Consider the following 6,000-nt stretch of genomic DNA (forward strand, 5'->3'; position numbering starts at 1 on the left):
GATGGATTTCTAGTGAGTGATTGAATTCTTATAATTCTATTGATCATCCTCAGGTACATCCATTAGTGGAATTACAATAAACTATAAGTGAGCAACTCCTTGCCCATCACATCTAATGTGTGGTTCAATCCTTTACCTAGCCCTTAATGCTCAAAATCTCAGGTACATCCATTATTGACTTACCTTGCATTAGTTAAGTTGATCCCATTGAGCCAATAATTATGCAAATAATTTTAATGTCCTCAGGTACATCCAATATTGGCCACCAAACAATTTAAATATTTATAACATCTCATGCTTAACAATTATTCTTAAGAAAATCTCTTAAATTAATTGCATCTTATGCAAGTATTTAAAATTTCTTAAAATAATTGCCTCAATGGAGGGCCCATGTTATAATTACTTTAATTATAGCATTTCCAACCTAATCATTTGTTTGAAAGATTTTGTGGTCATCCTAATTACTATTAAGGTCTCACTTTGCACATTATCCAATTAGCATGCATATATTATATACTTGCATACATTCCCATACATCTCATGCATTCATGGATAATAAATAAATATGGTATGTTTATGGACTTTTCTAAGGGATTCAATTCTGAGCCACCAAGAATTGAATCAGGGCATTCCTAGGTGCATTTCATTCATTCATATTACAAGAGTTGCTGAAGGAGTACATAATCAACACTTGATCTTGAATTCCTCCCACTGCTCCCACCAATGCTCTTGACCTCCTTGATCTTCTTGCAATCCAATTATATAGCAATCCTTGGCATACCAAGGCGAATTTACAAGAACCTAATAAATGAAATTACAACCCAAAAATGTTACAACCTTTATAATACATGCCCAAAATAAATTAAAATAAATTAATTTATGACCCAAAGAAATATAAAAGAAATAAATCCAATCACATTGGTCTTTTATAGTCCATGATCATCCATCATGCATATCACTATTTAACAATTAAATAAAACATACATACTTAAATTAAATTTAATATCTCATATTCAACTTAAAAATCTAGATTTGAATATGATTCAAACAAATTTAAAAATTCAGATTTGAATCACATTCAAACAAATTTAAAAATTCATATTTGAATCACATCCAAACAACTTTTAAAATTTAGATTTGAATCACTTTCAAAAAACTTTAAAAATTTAGATTTTAATCACATTCAAACAACTTTTAAAATTTAGATTTGAATCACATTCAAACAACCTTAAAAATTCAGATTTGAATCACATTCAAACAACTTTCAAACAACTTTTAAAATTCAGATTTGAATCACATTCAAACAACTTTAAAAATTCATATCTGAATCAAAATTTAATTGTGTGATTAAAACACCTAATTAAATATTTTAATTAGTCATAGGATGAACCTTAGATCAAGTAACAATTGCATATTCCAAGGCCAAACCATGTCAACCACTTTGGAGACTATTAATGCACACCATTGATGGTGATCAAGCACATGCCGCCACCTTTGCTTTTTAAACAAGCAATGAATAATCATCTCATGATCAAATCACACAATTAAATCATATATTAAACAATCTAAATGGCAAGTATAGTGGCTTTGATACCAATTGAAGGAGCGAATGCATGAAAAACACAAGTTTAGATCATTGAATTCAAAAATTTTTCACCTAGGGTCTCATGCATCATGCAAGATTTATTTTATCTATTTGATTTGAATGATAAATAGCATATTAAAACTCTTTTAATATATTTTTGGATCTATATTTTTCATTTAAGATTTTAGAATTAACAGATTAATTCTTTAGAACCCTAGATTAGATCAAGAACAAGTGCACTAACCTTTTTTATGCACTGTAGTGTGTTTGGCACCTTTAGGATGCGCCTAGGACACCAGATGTTGTCCCTCTAGCTTGTCCACACCAAGATCACCAATGGAAGCCCTTAAACAGCTTCTAAAGCTTTTCCAATCAATTAGAAAATCAAGTTTTGCCTTTTGAGAGATTACATATGTAAACAGGACAATAAAAACGATTTCTAGTATTTTTAATTCAAGAGATTGTTGTCTAATCTCTTTGAATTGATGAGAGATGAAGAAGAAGAGAAGGAGAGGCAGCCAAGGGTGGCGGCACCAAAGAGAGAACAACAGCTTGTGTTTATATTCTTTCATCCTTACACTTATATAGCTAGGTCACCACTTAAAACCCTTGCCACATGTCACCTTCTGATTGGCTCTAGGTTTAATTGACCCAATCATATTGTGCCAAGTGTCAAACCTATATTTAATCTTGACTTTAATCATCTTACATGATTAAAAGACATATGGCAAGCTTATGTGTAGTGCCATGTGTCACCATCTCATGGTGCCACATGTCACCCTGTAAAATGACCAAAATACCCCTGTGTCTTAATTTTGAGTTCTCAACCCAAAATAATTATTTCTCTTCTTCTAATCAATTTATATCAAATATAAATTAATTAATTAATCTCTATTAATTAATTTCTCATCACTTAAATTCATATTTAAACACTTTAAATATAAATTTAACTTATGCTATACATCCAATAACCTAGATTTGGTTTCAAGCCATGCTAGGGACTTTGCAATTTAATTGCAAACCAAATTAATTAATTAATTAAATCATATTTAATTTGGTGATTACTTGTGTATATGTGTGACTTACTAGGCTCATCACTAATTGGCAATGAGACATGATATCAACTCTTGATATCATCAGAACTCTTTCTTACCATAAATGATTTCTCTAAATCATTTTATGCACCTCATAGACCATGGTTAACACCTAGCATAGCATCCATGGCCACCCAATCAGAATAAGGTTTACCTTAAATGAACCTATAATCATATGTTACCATGCACTAGAATCTCTCTGTTATAAAATCCCAATTTGAGTTGGAGTCATGGTTTATGTCAAACCCTATTTGCTATGAATATTATGTTCTCATTTAATTTCAGTTCTTGATTGAAAAGATTTTCTCATCAGAAACTCTTTTCTGATTAAATCTATCTGTCCTGGCTAGGAACTTGAAACATCAAGAACAATTAAATAAACATAGAATTTTATCCCTATTTACTTAGGGTAACAGATTCCATCTTGATCAACACCTACCTTCTTGTATAACTAGTAGGAGCCAACAGATGCCCATATAACCATACATAATACAAGTATGAAAGCAGTATCAAACTCAAACTACCTATATACAAGATAACTTTGCTATCTCAGGTCTAAAGATTATATATACTGATATGATTTATGACAATATATTGACAAGAGTAAACTCCATGTACTTGTCGTAAATGTCACTGGTTCGGCCTACTTATCATGTATAAGTGCCTATCATGCTTGTTATCTGGCATGAGACTCACTATTCCATCTTATTTATATCTCATATAAATAACTTGGGAACAAACATGATTACAATCTTTTTTGGATAAGTCATGTCCTTATTGTGAAGTATCCTCGATGACGAACCAATTTATGATACTTTGTGCTAGAAATACTGTCACTCATATTTTTAACAACTTAAGAATAATATTTCTAACAAAATATCAATGGACCTTTTCTATTACACATAAATATATTTTGTAAACGGACAAGTGAAAATGCCTTTTATTAATAAAACATGTACAAGATACATACTAAATGATATGCTCTAGGGCATACTACTAATATCTAACATTGTTGGTTGGTGTTGCAATTGCTTCTACCCATTTTGACACATAATCAACTCCAACCAGAATATACTTGTTTCCACGGGAAGAGGGAAATGGGTCGATGAAGTCTATTCCCCATACATCAAACAATTCTATCTTAAGTATACCATGTGGTGGCATTTCATTCCTTCTTAAACTATTACCTCTTATTTGGCATTGATCACAACCTAGCACAAAGGATCTTACATCTTTAAACAAATGTGGCCAGAAAAACCCTACTTGCAAAATCTTGGCTATGGTTTTTGAGGTGCCGAAGTGTCCTCCATATAGTGATGAATAGCAGTGATGAATGATACTTTCCATATCTTCCTCTGGTATGCATCTTCTTATTAGCCCATCATTGCATCTCTTATACAATAAAGGTTCCTCCCATATGTAATATCTCACATCATTTAGGAATTTCTTCCTTTGCTGATAAGTCATGTTTGGAGGTAGTACCCTACATACAAGAAAATTAACAAAGTTAGTATACCATGGAGCCTTGGAGAATGCAAGTAATTGCTCATTAGGAAATGAATTATCAATTGGCAAATCTTCAAAGTCCTCTGTGTACTCCAATTTTAGTTTGGAAAGATGGTCAGCTACTACATTTTTGAATCCTTTTTTATCCTTGATTTCAAGGTCAAATTCTTGTAGGAGTAGAATCCATCGAATCAGCCTTGGTTTTGCTTCCTTCTTGTTCAAAAGTTACCGGATTGCAGCATGATCTGTGAATACAATGACTTTTGACCTAATGAGGTAAGATATGAACTTGTCCATTACAAACACCACTGCTAGGAATTCCTTCTCTGTGGTGGCATAATTGATTTGTGCATCATAGAGTTTCTTGCTAGCATAATAAATAGCATGAAGCTTTTTATCTTTTCTTTGCCCGAGCATTGCTCCAATTACAAAGTCACTAGCGTCACACATCACCTCAAATGGTATCTTCCAATTTGGTGGCTGCATTATTGGTGCTGATATCAGGGCCTCTTTGATCCTGTTAAAGGAAACAAGGGAATTTTCATCAAAATCAAAGGGAACATCTTGACTTAACAAGTTGGTAAGTGGCATAGCTATTTTGGAAAAGTCTTTGATGAATCTTTTATAGAATCCTGCATGTCCCAAAAAGCTTTACACTCCCTTGACTGATGTTGGGGGTGGCATGTTTTCAATGATCTCAATTTTTGCCTTATCAACTTCAATTCCTCTTTCTAATATCAAATGTCCTAGAACTATGCCTTCCCTTACCATGAACTGGTATTTTTCCCAATTTAGGGCTAGGTTTAATTCTTCAGATTTTTGCAACACCTTAGATAAATTAGCTAGGCAATCATCAAAAGTAGTTCCATAGATAGAAAAATCATCCATAAAAACTTCCATGATATCTTCAATATAATCAGAAAAAATAGCCATCATACATCTTTGAAAGGTAGCAGGGGTATTACAAAGACCAAAAGGCATTCTCCTATATGCAAATGTTCCATAGGGACAAGTGAATGTTGTCTTTTCTTGGTCTTCTGGGTGAATAGGAATTTGAAAGAATCTCGAATACCCATCTAGATAACAGAAATAAGAGTGTTTCGCTAACCTTTCTAACATTTGGTCGATGAAGGGGAGAGGGAAATGGTCTTTTCTTATAGCACTGTTCAATTTCCTATAATCTTTGCACATTCGCCAACCAGTGACTACTCTAACAGGGATTAGTTCATTGTTTGCATTTTGGATAATAGTTGTCCCACCTTTCTTAGGAACTACATGTATTGGACTAACCCATTTACTATCAGAAATTGGGTATATGATACCTGCATCTAATAGTTTTAAAATTTCTTTCTTGACTACTTTTTTCATGTTTAGGTTAAGTCTACTTTGGTGTTTGATCATGGGTTTACTATTTTCTTCCATGGGTATCCTATGCATGCAAATCGAAGGGTTGATTCCCTTAGCGAGGAGAGGAGAGGGTTAAGCTTTACCTGTTTGGCATTTTCTTAGAGCTTACCTTTGGTTTGTTCCTCCTTCAACTTCTCCATCTCAGAAGCCTTAGCTAAGGGTAGGGGTGGATGAGCTGCTAACTGTTATGAACAGGCTGCTATTTCTATATTTTCATCATCCACTGTGTGGCTGTGCACAATACATGCTTCAAGAGGATCTTTAAGATGTGTCTTATAAAATTCCTTTTCAACTTGTTCGTCAATTATGTCAACCTTGAATCATTCATCAGGTTCAAATTTGTGTTTCATTGTGTTGAACAAGTTAAACTCCACTTCTTCTTTTCCTACCTTGAGGGTTAATCGCCCA

This window comes from Hevea brasiliensis, chromosome 4 (genome assembly GCF_030052815.1).
Source record: "Hevea brasiliensis isolate MT/VB/25A 57/8 chromosome 4, ASM3005281v1, whole genome shotgun sequence".
Taxonomy (NCBI): Eukaryota; Viridiplantae; Streptophyta; class Magnoliopsida; order Malpighiales; family Euphorbiaceae; genus Hevea; species Hevea brasiliensis.